Source organism: Anser cygnoides, chromosome Z (assembly GCF_040182565.1).
Source record: "Anser cygnoides isolate HZ-2024a breed goose chromosome Z, Taihu_goose_T2T_genome, whole genome shotgun sequence".
Lineage (NCBI taxonomy): Eukaryota > Metazoa > Chordata > Aves > Anseriformes > Anatidae > Anser > Anser cygnoides.
The window spans coordinates 84,724,378-84,745,459 of record NC_089912.1 but is presented as its reverse complement, the minus strand read 5'-3'; positions in this window follow the sequence as shown (position 1 = coordinate 84,745,459).

Genomic DNA, 21,082 nt, shown 5'->3' with positions numbered 1-21,082 from the left:
CATGGTGCTATTAATGATACTGCTGTTTCTCAAGTAAGACCTAAACTTTTCAGTTTTGGAAAAAAGAAGGTAATCATTAAATTCTATGCTCTTTATTAAAGTGTTTGTGCTAAATGCAGGCAGTAGTACTTAGAAGGGGAAAAAAAGGTATCATTTTCCACTCTTCACCATCATTGTCTTTCACATTATTTGCCTCAATCAACCTTCACTAATGTTTTATGCCATAGTCTGAGAACTCAGGGGTTGGGTTGTTTTGTTTTGTTTTGTTTTTCACAATTGACAAGCCTAAGTATGGCCAATAGGATTTTTTTTCTGAAGATACAAAGTGTACTGGAACTAAGAACCAAAACTGTAGCATGAACTTCATTGCAGAGAAACAGTGAGCAGACTACAATTAACTGACACTATGCAGTCCATATGAAGCACTCACACTACACAAATTGAGAAAGAGACATATTGTGAGTGCAAATTAATTTTCCAATGATGCAAACACAATAGCTTCAGGACAGTATTTGGAAACTTTTTGTCAAGTCCTATGTTTCATTTACTACCCCATCCTGACATTACTTTATTCGTATATATACTTAAATTCTACAGTAACTTATTTCCATACCACAAACCACAAAATGTCATAAGAGAAACATTATGATTGCAAAAAAAAAAAAAAAAAGGAAAGTACCAAAATAAAGAGAGTGACTTTACTGCATTCATTGCTGTGTTCACCTGCCTCCATAGCATTTCTGCAATCATAACAAGATGCAAAGAACCTGAGGCCAAAAGGTTCTGCAATCCAAGAAACCACAAAAACAGATTGGACTTCCATTTTGGCCCATTGCATACTGCCTGTTTAGTTCCTTCAGTACTGTACTTACAGGGCAGAGTATGTTTTCACAATACAGACTTTTCAAAATAATAATAATAATAGTTTAACGCTATAAGAGTATGATCATGATATAAGACTCATAATCTCATACCCATGATGAGTGCCTAGGGTGCTTAAATGACAGTGGTAATTATGTTGTATGGCTGTTTAAAGGTGCACTGGAGAAAGACTTTGGGTTGTTAGAGAACTCAGATAAAATGGAATCAATCTGTAATCCACACTGGAACTGTAAATTGACAGTGGCTTAAAAGGAGAAAAATATGTAGATGGCTTCAGCTTTTTTTCTTCCTTCTTTCTTGAATAATTTTGTGGCAGGGTTTCTTTACCCTAATCTGTTTACAGAAATATTGAGCATGCATTACACATCAAAATAAATAATTCCCCCATATCTTTGTACTCCAAAATTTGCAGTTAATTAAACTAATTTGTCAGTTTTTGTAAGTTGGAAACTCTTCCTGTCATCCTCTCCAATCACTACTTATTTAAATTTCATCCTTGGCCAGTTTCATGATAATGTTTATCTGCTCCAGAGGATTGGAAATGAGAGTAATACACTGCCATACCATTTAATTTCTTTCTTAAAGCTGGAAAAAGCAAAGCATCAACTGGCCAGTTAGATAACACAATTTCCCATGTAGGTTATTTGCTTATGATAGCTGGGGGTTAATTCAATTCCTGAGCTGCTTATTTACTGGTTCTGAGAGGGATTCCCTACAGTTAAGAACGAACTGTGCATAAAGTTTCTATGAAAACTGTATGAATTTTTTCTTACATCAGAGCAGGTTATATAAATTACAGCAGCATACATTTAACATAGTCCATTTGAACAAAATAATAACTCTCTACTACTGGTATACATTGCTTTTTTAGCATTTGTCTTGTTTTAATGTAAACCCCCCAACAGGGGATGTTTAATACCAACCACATATTTTTAAAACATACATGTTCTTTATAAATGGCTTGCTTTAGTCCTACTTCTGGTTTCCTACCTAACTGTACCTTAAAAGTCTAGCAAACAATGAATACAGGTTAACTCAAGATGTGTAAAAAAATCATGCTCGCTGTGGTTTACAAACATTTAGTTAATTCCAGAATCACTTTTGCCAAATGAGGCATGTGTGCTTCTTGTTTTGGTACCTCAGTAACAGCTCATCTCATATATGAAAGAACTATTTTAAAGCTCCTTCTACATATTAGTGGGATCCAAACTCTCCATGTCAGGAAAATCCTAGGCAACATTTGCCCTTAGGCAGAGTAAGGATATTTGCATGTAACCCACATCTGCATGATGTACATCCCACATAAGCATGTTACTCAGTCAGAAGCTGCTACGTAAAAGTCCAGTATTTTATCATGTTGTTTCTTTTGCTACTGTGTTCCCTTTTGTATAACACACATATCTTAAATACAGATGGAAATGGTTAAGATGTTCTTCCTGCCTCCTGTCTGAGAGTAATCATACCAGCTTTGCTACCAACAGCAGTAGCACATGCCAAGCATTTCTGTCATTCACATTTCCTTACTGTATATGTTAATGTATATTGGATTGCTCTGGCTAAGCAAAGAAAGAAGACAGCTCAAGAGAACTCAATAGCAAGAAGTGTCCACAGCGTATGGCACACACACAACAAAAACTCCCTTCTTTGTGATAAGGCAGCAAACATCAGAATATAAATTCACATACCAAGCAAGGTTCAAAGAGGCAGCTGCTGATCAGCAGTACTAATCCTACTGCAGTAGAGCTGGAAATTCCTGCTCTCTGATAGTAGAATCAAGTTTTAAACCTTTTCTGAGGTGTCTTTAGGCCATTGCTCTCCCTTTGCCTGTAGGAACCCTTATGTTGACTCTGTGTCTTTCCCCATTCTCTTTTTCCCCAGAGCAGGTAGGCTGGGATACCAAAAGATCAAAAGTAAACAATGTAGTTGTAATTCAAGTGGATTTGAGCTACTCACTCTCTGGGCATCCATCTGAGCATTTCAGTCTTGACCTTGTTTTCACCCAAAGGTTATATGGTAATAGACAATAGCTGATACCATTTTTAATATGAGGGGGTTTTGACATTGTCACAGCCTTTTTCCTTAGATCTAACAAAACCTACATTGCAATGACACTGCTCTTTCAAAGATGCGTGTGGATACCTTTACCACCAGCCTTCTGGAACTCTTCTTGCTACTATCCTAGGATACGCTGTTTCACATTTGTATTTCTTATGTGTCTTCCACCGTGTTGGTTTCACGCAGATGGGCAGCTGAACTCTACTACACCACTCTTTCACACACCATCCTCTCCATATATGAGAATATATGACCAAAAACAATTCAAGGGATGAGATAAGGACGGGGAGGTCATTCACCAATGGGGAAACTTCTGTTCCAGCACCTGGAGCACCTCCTCGCCCTCCTTCATTGACCTTGGTGTTCACAGAATTGTTTCTCTCTACATTTTCTCAATGCTCTCTCCCAGCTGCTGTTATGCAACAGTTTTGCTTTGTTTTGTTTTGTTTTTCCCTTCCACAGAGGTGTGACCAGCACTGTTCACTGGCTCAGCTTTGTGCAGCAGCGGGTCCCTCTTGGAGATGTCTGGAGCTGGGTTTTATCTAACATGGGGCAGCTGCTGGGCTCTGCTCACAGGGGCCACCCCTGCAGCCTCCCCACTACCAAAACCTTGCCACTTAAACCTGCTCTTCCAAGTCATCTGACTAAGGCTCACCTCTCCATTTGGATGCTGGTGGGCATCCAGAACTTCTCATTAATAACATCATATAGGAGAAAACTTGCAAATTCTTTTTATGGTGCTGTGATCCAAACTAAATAACTAATTTATAGCCTCTACAATATTAGCAGCTGACTGACTGGGATGGGGTTGATTTTCTTCATAGACATTTGTGTGTTTCTGCTTTGTTTTGGATTTCTGACTGGAAGGGGATTGACAACCCACCAGTATTTTGGCTGTTGCTGACACTGCTTTTCAGGAATTAGCTAAACATCTGCATGCTGATGGGAAGTAGTGAATGGATTCCTTATTTACCTTGTTTGTATGCTTAGCTTTGAAGGAAAGCTACTCAACTGACTTAATCTCAAACCACAAGTCTTCTTCCTTTTCTTTTCTTTTTTGTCCCCTGTCTAGCTTGGGTAGGGGGAGTGAACTAGTGGCTATGTGGTGCTTAACTGCTGGCCTGGGTCAAAGCACCAAAACAGTGGAGTGCTTTCAGACGACTGTAAAAACAGGCATATTACCTGCTGAACTGTGTCTCATATTACTATTCTACCAGCGAGATATGCAGTATTTTTACAGAACATGTTGACTTTTGTCAAACAGCTCTTCATGGTATTTCTTTGTCACTGGCCTGTCTCATTGCCACAGCTGACAAAGTTCAGATATGACAACAGAAAATATATATTGTTTATTTTACAACTAACATTAAACAGCACTTTTCGGTGTTGACACATCTGTCATAACCTAAGCACTCAGCAACACTGGGTAACCACCAAATGTGTTGGTTTCCTCATGAAAAACAACAGCATCTTACCTTCATCCTTCAAATCTCAGAATTCCTGTGCTCATTGTTGGACGACTTGGAATGGATTCCAAGAAAAAATCAGAATGCATAACTAAGCAACAAGACACCTAAAGGTATCTGCCAAGAATGTGGGATGACTAATTTGATTGTTATGAAAAGGATGACCATGTCAAGCCTTAGTCTGTGGTCTGTCTTGGGGTAAGAATTTGACTGACATGACGTAACATCTGCCATAATTAGACAAACCTAGGAGATACCACCTGTCATGACATCTGTGTGTTGGTTGATGAAGTCATTTTTATTGATATTACATAGCCTTTGGTGATCCTGAAGACTTTGATACAATGAAAGAGGGACAGGCATGAGAGAACTTTTTTTCTTTTATGTAGATATGCATACATTATGTGTCTATATTACACTAAGATTGTCCACTGTGTTCATGTGGACCTAAAGAATGCAAATTGTGTACAGCTTCATAGTCAGTTTTAAAGATTAAATCCCACTGTACCAAGAAGCCATCTAAATAACAGCACCGGATTTGTTTCTGTCTATGCAGAGTAAATAGAGTAGGGACTTAAAAAGAAAAAAATTTGCATTTGCAGTTAACAACAGCAGTACAATACTTTTTTTCTTCTTCTTAACATATCACAAGCTCAAAAGCTCTTTATTTTCCTGACTGTTATACAGAAAACTTATGCATTTGTAATTTGAGTAAACTATCATCTAATTAAACAATTTAGATTGAATATGCTAATGTAAAGGATCATAAAAAAAGAATAATTACAAAGGGACTTCAAGAGGATAATTACAAACAGGGAATGTTGAATCCGAATAAAATTCTTATGTTCTTTAATTACTGAAACCCATCTAAACCAGGGATTGAGAATATCTTTATTTAAGTATTGTGCACAATGAATGTCTCTTCAGATCCTTGAAAAATATTAATTTGATAGTGTATTTGTTAGATATCACCTAACAACTTTCAAAGCCTGTGAACTTTAGATGAAAAATATATACGTATTTCCATCAGTACTCCTTGTCCACAGACCTGTTTGCAAAATGTCAACAGTGTTTCTCATCCCAGTAGTAGGGTAGCTCATGCCTCAGTTAGCATCATGCTCCTGAAGCTGTCAAAGAGGGAGTTCAACTAACCCAAACAGACTCAACACAACAGTACCAAAAAGATGCAAACTGCCTACAAAGAAAAAAAAATTAAAAAATAATTTACTTTAGCAAAAAGATGCATGAATACATATACAAGGTACTTCTCTAATATTTCCTTTTCTACAACTAGTGGCTTTGAGTAGCTCTCATACATCTTGTCTAAATGTCTAATTGTCAAGCCAAGACATGCAAAGATTGTTCTTTGTTTTTCCATCACACTCCAATATCTAGATTTTTGGTGGGTTCCACAGGCTAGTTGCACATTTTAAAATATTTTCACAATCCTACCTATCACTGTAATTTCCTCAATGCCAATAACAGGTTTCAAGAATATTGTCTTTCAGTCTTTGATCAGAAAGACATAATGATTTGGATGGTCACATGGTTCAATCACAATAGTAAGGGCAATTTATCAGGATAAATTACAGTGAAGATGTAATTAAATTTAAAATGCAATTACATGTGTTGCATCCCTATGGAATGTGAGTAGCCTCACATCCCTTTTACACAAACATCCTCTGCAATTTTTATTCAAAATGCCAAGACAAGTATTAGGCAAAGGGAGGAGAAGCACTTCATAACCAGACTATCTTTCTCCTTGATTTGTACTTGGTTTTGAAATACAGCTCAATTATTTAACAAACATTTTAGCAGCATTCAGGTCCATCTTAAAAGGCTGAGAAAGCACTTGCTTCATTTCTCCAAAGATATTTGTAACAAAACATAGGAAAAATAATATTTGATATAGTGTTTTTCCAAAGTAAAGAGAGAGAGAGAGAGAGAGAAATATTACTTACTTTTGAGTTTAGGTTGCTTCTATTTGTCATTGCAAAGATTTAAAAAAAAAAAAAAAAGACATATGACCTTTCCTTTTTATTTTTTTCCCATTTTAGATCACCCTGAAGCAGAGCTGAACTAGAGGTATATTTATGAGCAATTTCAGCCTGAAAGAAACACAATGATCTGAGAAAGAAAACCTGAAAAAATGTTTGTTCCTGAGACCATCAGAATATTCAGCCAAATCCACAGAGGTTACAAAGCATCCATGTTGGCCAACAGGAGCTGAAAGAATCTAGTCATAGATGATCTTAGACTGTAAAGGAAATTGAAAAACTGCAACAAAACTGCACAAGATCTACCACATTTTAAGGGAAAGTACTTTGATTGAGGACAGTTTTATTTTAGATTTCCTTTTACTGTTTCATAACATACATATTAGTTTCAATGAGCATGTTTCGAGTTTAAGGTGGAGAGTTGTTTGTAGATTGTTTGGTTTCTGAAAGGACACTATAGAAAGTTAATAAGATTTGCATAGCCTTAAGGAAAATTCGAAGAAGTAACAGTTCTGAGTTGACTACTAGGGAGGGTATTCAACCCATTGAAATTGCGATAAGCAGCTTGTCTTGCTGTTGGAATCATGCAGTAGATCACTACTCTGGAATCACTTAAATGAGACAAAACAGTGCAAGAATGCAGTAAGCATTTGCATTTCTTCATTTTGGACAAGAAAGTGCAGTGCATGTTGCACTGCATATTGTGGTTTTGAAAAATCAATGAATATAAACTCATGTAAAGTTCAGTATTCGTGTATGCAGTCACAAATACACTGTAACTGGGCGGAGCTCCTGAATAGAAGGAACAGAACTAGAGAAAACACTGGAATCTGCAGAGCTACCAATAACCTAACTACAGAAAAAGAAGGTAGCCCAGGAAATTGCTTTTACAATTATTTCTCAGCTGTCATAACTTGTAGGACCTGAGATAACAGAGAGAGAACCCACTAACTGTAACTGAGGAGATGGCATATAATCTTAGTCCTTAGGAAATAAGCAATCTCACTTAGCAACCTTAAATTCCCCAGTTCTATTTTACCTTATTTACTTCAGTTCGGTAGCTGTAAGATACAACATTTTCCTTCACAGAGATTCTTTTCCCCATCAGCAAATGCAGGATTATTGAAAACTGAGCCAACCTTTAAGGCAATTGTATTGTGATACAAACCTATGTGAGCTGGTGAACAAAAGCTCAGGATGACTCAGATGTGCCTTCATTTGATGGCACCATACTGTTTTCACCTGCCCAATTATCCAGCACTCAAGGGGAAGGCACTGCAGCTCCCTAATTGGTAGAATTTATGGTAACTTTTTTCCCTTTGAGGGAAGTTGACCTCTGAGGCATTGAGCGAAGCGGACTCTTTTAGAAGCAGCAGCAGTATAGCCCAATATAGCCACGTCTCATCCTAATTTTGCAAGCCATAGGTACAATATGTGTTCTTAATACATTAGATGAATCTTCTTTCTAGGAGTTTCAGTGGCTTATTAAAAAAATATTTTCACTAGACAGTCAGTAACTTCGGCTACCAATTCTCTATACCTGGCACACAGCTGCATCATCAGTCTAGCTGACTGATGTTCCTGCAAAGTTCTGTTAGCACTTTGTGAACTAAAATTTTCTACTACAGTTTTCACAGGAAACTTCATAGAAACTGCTTCTGAAATATCAGGAACAATATCACTGTTCTTTCTTGCAAACCCAAGAACTGCAATTAGTAGGCTGAGAGGGGGAAAGTCTAACTAGATTGTAAGCTGTTTGAGCCTGAGGCCTCCCACCGAAGTTCATCCTGACCATTAAGGCATAAAAAAATTATAAGATTAAGATGTTGTTGAAGAAGACCTGAGATGTGAGCCAACTGGCTACAGCTAGATAAAGAACCAAGAGTCACAAGCACGGAAGTTCAATCAACTGAAACTGCCAAATTTTTTTGGAACTCAATCCAGACAAATAAATTAACACAAGCAGAGTATTAAAAAGGCTTTTTTTTTCTTTTTCTTTTTCTTCATCCTGTCCTGAAGTAAAGAAATTGGAATCTGAGGAGACATGACTCCTTGCAGTCTACCTGAAGTCAACTATAAATACGGCTTACTGTGCTGCAGAATAGGTTAAATTGTTTTAGAATCGGAACAGCTACATAGATTCAATAGTTTGGGCTCTATCTATACTTTTTTTATTGCTAGAAATTACTTAATTCACCACAATTAGATAAGTGTTCCTATCTGTTAGCTTGTATTGCAAATGAACAGAAGCATACTTACAGGTGGATACAAACACAGAGACACAAACCTCCCCTTCTAGAAATTCAGCTGAGGTAGAATGATACTGACTCTGGTATATTCACTCCAACATGAACAGCGTGCTGCCTACCAGCACCACTCTGGATACCAGTTTCTGGACAGTGACTCTAGTTCTACATTCCATATTCACAACCTGACCTAAGATAGAGAGCACATAAACTAAGTGGCTTGGAATATATTCTGCTGCCTTGAAAAATAAAAGATAATCAAATTTTGATCTTGAATCGTAAGTAATTTGGAGAAAGTGATGGGGAATATTGGAGTAGTTTGGGTTTAAAGTAATGTGGAAAATTAAAGTTATTAAATTCTTTGCCAAATAAGGAGTTGGATTCAATAATCCATGTGGGTCCCTTACACCTTGGGTTATTCTACAAGAAAAATTAGTATCTTTTCAAAAACCTACAGGAATGTTAAAATCATTAATGCACCCTGTCAATGCTTGCTGCAGAGCATTTGTTGCTATTGCTTTATTTAGTATCTGTTTGTACTCTTATAGTGGATAATTTTTATTTTATGATCTATGGATTTGCTGCAATTTCAATGCAGGAACACCAACGATATCTAACATAGCTGTATGATAGAGCTGTGAGATTATGGCATGCCAAAATCACAGGCTCTTTGTATTGAAAGGTGTTACATTATCAGTATCCGCAGTCATATTACCATGTGTTCCATTAAACTTAACTACATTAGGCATAACCACAAGTTGTTGCACCCAAATAATGAATTTTGTGGTTCTGTTTCTGAATGCATACAGAGCGTAAAGAATTTGGGAGCTTGAGATAGATAGGGTACAGTTACAGTATTCTGAAAAAATATAACTACCACAAACCCTTGAGCTGCTTCAAGAAATACTGGAGAGGTCACTGGAGAAAGACCTTTAGGATGGATTTTACAAACCAATGTGTGATCATTGCTACCACCATCCAGCTTCACCCGATTAGAAAAGGCACATCTATAGATGGTATAATCAGTATAATTTTATGTATTGGGTTTACATGGCAAAGTTTTGGTAGCTGGGGGCTGCAAGGGTGGCTTCCGTGAGTAGAACCCAGAGGCTGTCCCACATCAGATAAGGGCCAGTTCCAGACAGCTCCAAAAGGGACCTGATGCTGGCCAGAGCTGAGCCAATAAGCGATGTTGTTTGTGCCTCTGTGAGAGCAGACTTAAGAAAGGGAAGAAAAAAAAACTGCTGTGCAACAGCAGCTGGGAGAGAGAGGAGTGAGAAAACAGCCTTGCAGCCTCCCAGGTCAGTGCAGCAGGAGGGCAGGAGGTGCTCCAGGCACACAGCAGCAGTTCCCCTGCGGCCTGTGGAGAGGCCCCTGGTGGAGCAGGCTGTCCCCCTGCAGCCCACGGGTCCCACACGGAGCAGATCTCCACGCTGCAGCCCGTGGAGGAGCCCCCGGTGGAGCAGGTGGATGTGGCCTGGAGGAGGCTGCGGCCCATGGAGAGCCCCCGCAGGAGCAGGCCCCGGGCCGGAGCTGCAGCCCGTGGAGAGGAGCCCACGCAGGAGCAGGGGGCCTGGGGGGAGCTGCCGCCCGTGGGGGACCCGTGCTGGGGCAGTTTGCTCCTGGGGGATGGACCGATGCTGGAGCAGTTCTTGAAGAGCTTCTGCCCGTGGGCAGCCCCTGCAGGCTCAGTTCGGGAAGGACGGCATCCCGTGGGAGGGACCCCACAGGGGTCAGGGGCAGAGTGACTGTGAAGGAGCAGCAGAGATGAAGAATTATGAACTGACTGCAGCCGCCACTCCCCCTTCCCCTGTGCTGCGTAGGAGGAGGACGTAGAAAAGGGTGGATTGGGGGTGAAAGGTATTTTTAGTTTGCTTTTAGCTTCTCCCTGCTCTATTCAGCTAGTGATAGGCAATAAATTATATTACTCTCCCTATGCTGAGTCTGTTTTGCCCATGACGGTGATTGGTGAATGATCTTGCTGTCCTTATCTCAACCCCTGATCCCCATTATATTTTCTCACGTTTTCCTTTGAGGAGGAGGAATGAGAGACCAGTTGTGGTGGAGCTTAGCTGCCCAGCAGGGTAAAACCACATCTTGTTATGCTGCAGACTTAAGAAGAACCTAGGCTTTGCTCAATTACCAGAAAAGCCTGGCTACCTATATCGAGTGTTATTCAGGTACTCTCAGCTTTTCAACTCAAATGCACAGGCAAACTGTCTATGTATTGTAAAACTGCCACAGAAGTGTCAGGTAATACAGATTTTACATATAATATAAAAAGTATATGCTTGGTTTTGTGTCTAAGTGCAGAATACCATTTTTGCCCTCTGCTCAGGGAAATACCAATGTGTATTGGACCATTTTTATAGGTTGCAATTGTCAAAAGCACTGTGAACGTAAGGTTCTTTTTGCCTTTTCCAAGGTCCAGCTCTCCCCAAACCACATACAAATTTTCTTTTTTGGTGCTATGCTTTAGTCACGATTCATAGTCTTCTGGCTTGTACTGTATCTCCCTGGATCCCAAGCTTATCTTAGCTTGCTACAAAACTGAGTAGTTTTACTTCCTGAGGAGCAGATCCATTTTACTGACTCTGTCAACTCTGGCCTTTGCATAAATTATTCCAGCTCTGCCATCACTGAAAATGAGCAGAAGTCAGCACGTTCCCTGGGTGTCTCTTCTCCTATTGTTTCATTCAATTAGTTTTTACCCAGGGCTTCCAACTGGAATATGAAGCTCTTACAGCTTCTCTAAAGATGCCAGGATTCAGTATTACGTAAATACATCTCAGCTCCATAAAGTCTGCTCTCAAAGATCTGTTTATTGGGCAGCAAAGGCCAGTAACATCAATAGCAAGATGTAAATTGCATGAACTATGAAACTAGCCCTGAAAGCCTTGTCATACTTTAAGCAAAGAGCACAAAGAGTTAAAGAAAACTCAGTAATGTGTGCTGAGTTAGATTTGAGAAGCCTCCTGTTATCAAGGGGTGACTCTGAGTGCTGATGGGGGTGGCCCCTGACTGAGCAGGCGGTATAATAGAGCTCTACCTCCTGTTCCATTGCAGGGATCCACAGCCTGCTCCGACTCAGATCAGCTGTTGTTTAGCAATTTCTTTAGGCCACCTGCTGCCTGTACTAATTTCATAGAAAGCAAAGCACTCAGAGGAGAGGTGGGGCACAAATACTGTACTTCATCTGGAGTAGGAAAGGATCTGAAACTAATACAGTTATTAGACTGTGTGTTCACTACTCTTTTCTGGGCATTAAGTACAATAAATGCGGTTTACAGACCATCAAGTTTAATGCACTACAAGCAATTAGTAAATATGATCCTCTAGGGAAGATTCCCTAAGAGTCCCTTCCTTCCAAATATTCCTTGAGCTTAGTGGCAAATCTGAGTATCTCTCACCTCACGCTATTCTTCGACTTTCTTAGTAATGCGTGGTTGGTTGGTAATGACACTGGAGGAAATCTTCCTCCCAGATTAGCACTGCAGGAGCGCCTATCTGCAATGCAGATCCCTGCTGCTTTCAGTACATAATACCCACAAATGTCAGTAATCTTAGAACAGAAAAAAATAAAATAGAAAGAAGGAAAAAAAAATCTTTGCCAATCATGTAGTTCCTACTCCACATTTTTTAAATCCATGGATCTCAACTGTTTCAAAAATCTTAACCACCTAATGAGATCATGTGAATATAAGCAAACAATTCTTTCATCACATGCAGTGAGAGTGGAGAGAACTCATGACAGAGATATTGTAGCTCAGTTGATGAGTGGTAATTCATTAAAGCATAGTAACTCCTACACTTCAAGACATCTGCCCATATCCAGAGAGTCCAGAGACTTAATTCTGCTCCTCGTTCTAAAAATTCTGCCATTTAAGATAAGGCAGGTTACTTCATCTTCTTGTCTCTCTTTACCCCAGTCCCAGGGTTTTACTGATTATCTCTGTTTAGATTGCAAATGTATCATGGTAGAGGTGGGGTTAAAACAATAGGCTTCCTTTAAAAGACAGCACAATGAGCCTAAATCCATTTGGAGCTTTCATTACATAAACTGTAATTCATTTTTTTTTGTCTTTCTCTAGGAAAAGGGACAGAAATATTACAGGAAAATGAATCTGAAGTAGTCCTAGCAATAAAATCCATGACTCCTGAACTCCAATTTTATGTTCTATCTCTTCAGTAATATGTCGTTATTTATTTCCATTCTAAAGCATGGCAATAAAAGTAATAAATCTGTGCTGACTTTATACTTGTCTTCTTTGCCCAGCATTGTCTTCTCCATTCTTGAATATGAACCAGGAAGAGCACTGAGGTATTTACCCTTCCTACGTGCCAGGCAGGTCACCCACAGTATCACAACAGCACAGCAAAACTGGGAGAAAACATGCTTTCTTGCTGCCTTTTTTCATGAAGAGAATTAACAATTCACTCATTCACAGCTGCCACCAAGGTTTTCCTGCAGTTTCATAGGGTATGGCCAGAAGCAAACATTGTGACTTTTTTTTTTTTTATTATTGTAACAAAGGGTACAGAATTAATTACTGTAGGAGCTGGAGCATGTCTGTCACAAACACGAACAACTATGAAGAAAAACATGACACAGTTAGGAAATTCACCGCCACTGTTAGTAAGCTGTCTCAATAGCTAATTTTCTTTGCTTAATATTTATGTCCCAGAATGATAAAGTGGTAAATTTAAAAAGAAATAAAGACTGCTGCTTACTTGATTAGCATGCTAAAAGCAGGTAGGTTCTGAGAACCAAAATGCCGGAAGCTGTTTCTTTTAAATTGCTTAAGCTCTGTCGTAAGGAAAGATGTTCAAATAGTAGAAATACCTCTCTGTTGTGGTAAAGCATAATGCAGTAACAGAAGAAAAATTCTTGGTAATGACAACGATAATGATAACTTTGGCACAAGCTAAAAACAAGTTAAATACACCCTCCATCACTCAAGGTCATGCTTAACGAACCCTTTCCAATCTGTGAAGACCATGATGAGGCCACAATTGGCAAAGTCATGTTTGTCAGCTGTCTCGTGAGATGTGGCTGCTCCATGTCCGTACTGGGTGCAGGTGCCCAGGCACGGGCAGGGGGCTGCCGGGCCTCCATGAGGTGAGGCAGGGGCTGCCCCGTGGGGGCCATGGCTGGTTCCAGCCGGCTCCAGTGGCCCTGCTGCAGGCCACAGCTGGGCCCTGCAGCCAAGGTGGCAGTGCATCGGGAAAAGCATACTTAGGAAAGGCCAGAAAAAGCTGGACAGGAAAAAGAAGGTATTTCCCTGCAGCCTGTGAGAGGCTGAGCTGGAGCAGGTTTATCCTGAATGACTGCAGCCCGTACATCACAGATCAAAATCCTGCCCAGGAATCCTTACTGAAAGGACAAAAGGAACCTGAGACAAGCTGCATCATAAGAGCCATAGCTGTCTTTGACCATTTCTAAGCTAATTTCAGCTTTTTGTTTGTAACCTTGCTTTGCAGCTGGGGTTTGAACATCTTCCCTGGCTTCTTCACCAATAGCTTTATAACCCTTTTCTGCTATTTCCTTAGCTGTGTTACCTGAGCAAAGAATGCCAGCACTCTTCCAGGTGGAGCTTCAAGGCAATGACTCAAGTTTTGCCACAGACAAACATCTGAGCCAGGAGGTGACAAGCAGAAGCTTGGCCAAAGGCAGCTGAGGCACACGGACAGACGAGAGGCTCAGCTAGTCCTAGCAGCCTGCAAAGAACTCTGGGGTACCAGCTGGAAGTGGGTCGATTTGCTGTGAGGTAGAGATGTGTTCAACTGAATGCCAGGCCCCATTAACTTAATATGCTGTGAAGTTCACACCCTTTGCACTAAAATATAGGAAACACATTATCTGGCCAGTTAATTCACCTAAAGAGCTGCAGCAAGTAGAGGCGGGTATTTTCAACACAAATAAATTAAGTTTGGTGTGCATTAACCCTTGATCCCTGCACAGATATTTATTTACATGTACCTATTTTACAAAACCAATGAGCTCATTTTGAAATAGATGGAAAAATGTATTAGGAACCCTTTTTTCTTGACAACTATATTTTCAAATTCTGTTAATAATGAGATTGCAAATTGGCATCAATGGAACAATGTAGTGAAACAGACTTTTTATGTTTTTTCCCAGAGATTTTATCCTTTCTTCTTCTTTACAATCAGTTTCCAAGATAATTGTGCCTCCCTTCACTGAAAATGATGACTGTACTACGTATTGCCCTGTAGAAAGTGAAACTGCATGCCTCAGTGAATTCTATCATCATTTCACCCCCTAATGAGAGAGATTGTTTGCAGGCAGATGAAATTAAATTGTAAGCTCTATTGACTCCAACAACAGGTGCCATTTGTGCAAACCCAAAGGGAACCATTGAATTGTCAAAAAGATTTAACTCTTCCTGACACGTTGGCATCAGATAACATCTTAGTACCTGCACCTCAAATAATTCTAGCACCCACAATACGTAATCTCATCTATAACATCACTGGCAAAATGGGTGAAAAGTTCTGAATTAACTGCAAATGAAACACCTATGATTTCAGATTGCTGGGTTGAAACGGAACTGCATAAACCAAAATGAGGAAGGAAGAGAGAAATAAAGTGCGAAAAAATGAATCTGGAAAGCAGTAAAGATTTCAGAAACTTTCCAGATTCTGTACAAATTTTCAATGGTTAAATCATATCTGTACCTGGTAAATTTTAGTATGAAGAATTTCATTTACAAATGTTCCATGCTTTCCCCACAGCCCCAGGCTGTGAAAGGTTGCTAATTGCTTGATCTGCATTTGCAATTAAATCAAGATTATCACTGATAAGCTATGCAAAAGAAATCCATGCAGAAGCAGGTCTTCACCATTTTTAAAAATTACAGCACAGTTGTGGTTTTACACGTTAATATTAGCTCAGTGACTGATTTGGGTTGGTTTTTTTGTTTGTTTGTATGTTTGTTTTTTTGCCTTTTTTGTGTGTATGTGTATGTGTGAAAGTGTAAAACACTGGTATTCTTAAATTTAAACAGAAAGGATGCCCAAATCCCAGTGTTGAACAAAATAAGATCTGGTACTCTTTGAGTTACTTCCTTAATTCTGTTTCTTCCCCTGACATAAGAATTCTGTTCTTGTCAGATAGACAGTCAATCACTGCTATCTAGCAAGAGAATCCTTTCTGTTTCTGGTTATAATTTGATATTTCAATGATGTGAAGAACAATTAAATACTTCAGCATTACATAACTTCAAAAGTCTCTTTTGAGATCAAAAATATGCAAATGATAATGTCTAATATGGTTATGGTAAAATTCTTTAATTTTGACTTGAAAGCAGATTTCAAGACAGCATGATATATTTGATCCAATGAAATAATCAAACCAACTTTGTATCACTTTGGTGGCAATTTATCTTCTATGCCTGAAGCAGAAAGATATTTCTGCTGCAATAATGGATTTATGTAGTTCCTCCCATATCTGTTTCTTTCAGTTTAAGTATTCAAAAATGTGAAGTCCTTTAGTGGGTAATAGCTCCGGGCATGTAACAGATAGGAGACTTCCAGGAGATGAAGGTTAGAACATTCCCTTGTTGAATACGGTCTCGGGGCTAAAAGTCAGCACTGTCACACTGCTAACAGGCTATCACGTTCACTTCCTTATTATACAGGTGGAAAAAGGGAAAGAAGGGCTTAGGAAACTAATGGTCTGCAATCGCACAAGCAGTACAGAGTGATGACTTCCGAATGCAGGTTTAAATAGTCAGCCAGCAGGATCTCTGCATCGCAGCCGTGATCCCAGGTTTGCAGCAGCAGCAAAATCTGTGTGTGTGCCGCAGTGCTGTCTGTGTGAATTCATAACGGAGGGCTGAACACCGGGGTCCTCACAGGCATGCACATTAGAAATGCTGCCTCCTGTCTTCTGGGCATAGCATTCCCACCACCTAAATACAGAGAATAGCATTTAAGTTTTGCAAGCACCTGGTGAGATAATGCCTGTTTTATTCTGGTAAGAAGTAAAATGTGCTAAAAACATCTCTGACATTTAATGATGTTGCTTTCATTTTGAACACATCATTGAACAGATATTGAATCCATTCATTTTGGTAATAGACTCAGAGCTGTGGAGCTTCTGTTTTAATAAATAAATAAATAAAAACAACACACACTTTTCTGTGTGGGCTGGGAGGTGGGAACAGTCATAACCCTCAGTATTATACGTGTTAGCATTTCATGAGGTTTGCTCTTCCATGTGTGTCTCCATACATCTCTTTGAAAAACTAATTTCGTTTTCCTATTCTTGTCTGCAGCTTTTTCAGTTTTGAGATCAAGCTGCATATTACTCTTTGTCAGACGGGCTATTTCAAAATTAATGCTAAATCTTCAATATACCACACATGTTTTCCAATTTGGGCAGAGTAGGTTTGGTTTACATATTCTTTTTCAGACAAAATCTTTTCTTATCACACCAATTATATTTTGTAATTATAGTTCTCCAGGCTGTAGCAAAAGGAAGAGACTGAAATTAAATCAAATTCTTTAGAAAAACTACATGGAAATTTTCAGGTTTTGCCATAGCTTTTCAAAACTTGCAGAGCACTACCATGACCATTGCAACCTTTATTTCCCAAAATTCAATTTTTGTGCTTTTATGCAGAGTAACTCAATAGCAGTATCTGAGCAAAACTGGGTATGACACATTCAAAGCTGAGGATCACAATTGCGCTAAACAAGTGAAAATGTATACCAAAATCTGGATTTTTAAGTGAGACCCTCTTCATACACAAATGGCACAAACAATTAGAAAAAGATCAATCCTACATACCCTTGAAGCATGTCCACGGAGTTACTGTCTCTGGACCATGTAGAATCACATGTAAACTGTCACGTGTTACCTAATGAAAATGTATTTTATCATTTACAGACCTCATCCTAAACTCTGTTTACATCTTTAGCTGATTACAACCATTCACCAACATCTTCCCAGTCTTATCCTTCTAATCACCTTCCAATTTCCAAGCAAGGTTGGTGTTTTGTGGTTTGTTTCATTGCTCCAGACAGCTCAGACTTAACAGAGAAATAGGAATGACAGACATTATAATAGACATTAAATCATATCTGCTCAACAATCTTTAGAAATGTGCAGACTGCACAGGGGTGCTGACATTTTAGATTTGTTTTTAAATTGGACATAACAGGAACTCCATGTGACTTCCTATAGAAACATGGATTTTTATGAAAGAGATTGTTCCAGCTCCTTCTGTGGCTGTGACCACTTGCAATATGTTCTGATATTTATCTATGTAGTTACTGGTTTCCTTCATTTTTCCTGTCAACATCCAACTTCTTTCCTGCCTCATTACATTTCCCTTTGCTGAATTCTGTGCCCATGTGGAGAAAACTACATGCTCCCTCATAAAAGAGCTATAATGAAATAGCAAAAAGGGTATTGCCATCCTGGGCTTTTGCCAAATTCTGCCTGTGCCTCTGCCTCTGCCTTTCCTTTTTTTTTTTTTTTTTTTTTTTTTTTTGAGTAAACAGTAAGATGCTGAAACAGCACAGTGTATGGTCCAACAGTTTTTCCCTTGGTCATAGGGTAACTCTTAAAGAGTAAACCGTTTCAGCAGGAAGGTAATAAGCTATTAGTGAAGATGTTTGAAGCAAACCACAGACATAAGATGAATAAAAGGCATTTACTGAGTGATACAGATGAAAAGGTAGGATAGAGGTCAACCATGTAATGCCACCAGGTTGACTGGTCTGTGTCCCAGAAGTTGTTTACGACTCCATCTAGCTTCATGTATTAAGATGAAGGGCTGCACTGCTGTGATAGCTGTTTCAAATCCACAAAAAGAAGACACTCTGCAGGAAGCTCTCTGCCTCTGTTCTCAAATCTGTACAATCTGAGCTGAGGGGCAATAAGGCATAAAATAAGCCTGACACTTTCCTAAAATGGAGAAGATGGAGAATATTCCTGATTTATTGTATATACAGACATGCAACCTACTCTTTCCTGCTGATTTTACCAGTGGATCCCAAGAGAGAGCATTTCTGTAGTTTTCCTTTTCTTCTCAACTTCAGCACACAACAGTGCAGGCAATAACCTAACTTAAAGTCATTAGCTACGCACCAATGTGGCTCTTTATATATGCAAATCTCTCTCATTAAGTCCCACGAAACTTTCCTGGTGATTCAAAAATTACATACCCACATACTTTTAGGAAGCTGCAGGGCTAAGCAGCTACTTGTTGCACTTTTGGATGTAGACAACCAAATTGGCAGAAAGCTGTCTAAACCCTTTATGATCTTTCTTAATTTTGGTCTCTCCATATATCACTTTCTTAATCAGCACAATGGAAACAAGGGTTCCACGAGTTTTCTGTGAAGATAGATACGTTAGAGATAATACATTTCTCAGATAATCCAGCAGGACATGAATGGCACTGACATATCAGGAAAAAAAATGAAATAAAATAAAAAATAAATAAAATGTAGGTTTCTTTTGAAAAGGCCATTTAAATCTCCTGTCACACAAGACCAAATATCCATAGGGCTGATGAACCAACTGGAAACAAACAATAAGAATAAATTTCTTACTTGATTTCTCTTTACTTGAAAGTACTTTTGTGTCTCCTGTCACTTGATATCAGTGAGCAGGCTTCCAGCTCAGCTGAAACAACACTAGATTTGAAAGATGTACAAACATTGATATCATCAAATGTATTAGCAGGTACGAAAGCCAAACCAAGCTTGTGCTAACAGCTGTGGTTAGTTTCCACAATTCAGTAGAAAGCCTGCAAGTGAAAAACAGCTCAGATTAAATCCTGGATGTGGTGGAAGGCAAATGTTGAGACAAGATCTCTTTCTAATACAAACTACCATCCTTTACAGTAGTTGCCATATGGAATATAGCTAGAACTTGAGTTCCAGTCATTATTTTCTGTGCTTCTACAATGATTACTCTGTGAACCAATAACTTCAGTGCTGTCTTGCTAGAAGAGGTGGATAAAACAGATATAATAACAAGTGGTTATGAAATAGATAAAATTATTTCTTTAATCAAGAAAAATCTAGGCAACAACACAGCTCAAGTAAAACTATATTCCTTGTAATGTGACACAAATTAAATTTCTCATGTTACAATCTATGTTCATAACAAACTGCTCTCAGTAGTCATTTCTGGCATGGCATAGCCTTGCCTTTTGGAGAGCATGTGATATGAATCAAGTGATAAAACATTCTTAAGTTCTTTGGTTGAGCCTATGCAGTAGTGAAACCCCCTTCATTCTGAAATGAAAAAAATACTGTCGGGGAAGAGGAAGAGGGAGGTAAAACATGATTATTACAGAGTATTTACTTGGAGAACCCATAAAAAGAAAATTAAATGACAATCACATAAAATTACCAATTTCAAAATTCCTCATTTCCCTTGGATTCCATTATGCTTTACCAGACATAGAACTCAATTTTTTGCTCGACTTTGATTTGCCTAGCTCTGAAAAATCACATTAAAAATAAATAAATGCATCACATAAATTAATAAGCATAGTGTTACAGTAGCATGATTAAAACTTCAAATCTAACAATTTGACCCGTTCAAATTGTTATCACATGCAGGATCAAATTTTGTTAATTCATTTCACAAAGTCTTGCCCTGAAATGGTGATGTTACACAAATTTCTAGTCAAAGAGAATAGAATGTTATTAAAGCGACAAACCTTCTGAAAGCACATTATTGTTCTCTGCTGGTTCAAAATAATAGACAAAAGCAAGTATATCTAGAATTTTCTGCAATTCATATTAATTTTCTTCATATAAGCTATAAGTCAGAGACAGTATGCTTCAGTTCCATGTTAACAATAATCAATGGTTAGCAGAAAAATACATGCAAAAGACTTCTGCTTTTTTTTTCTGAGCTTCCACTAAATATATTTTAGAAATTCAATATGCACATTTTTCTCCATATCATGCTTTAGGACAAAGCTAAGGGGAAGCTGAGATTAAATAGCTGGTGTTTTTTTTTATTGGTATGATTGTACAGAAGCTATTAGGCATGAAATATATGTACAAAGAAAGGTTACAACCTGCTCCAAACATTTCTTCACCTGTTTTGCTATGTGATGGGTAATTTTAAAATACTTCTCTAGATCTCTAGATAGTTAGAATACCCATTTTGAACTATAGTTTAATGAATGTTTTTTGATGTACATGGGATACAAAAAGATGCTGACAGGTGCACATTTGTTCTCCCAAGGGAAAATGATTCTTTACTTGGCAAAAGTAATCTACAGGCATGCAACACTGTGGTTTGGTCTCTGTTCCACAGACACAAAACAGCCATTCACTATCTGCCAAAAACTGTCCTTGTAGAAACAAGCACGTACATAAGTGACCGATTACTGGCTTGTCGCATACACTGGAACACATTTTTAACTGATTACCTCTT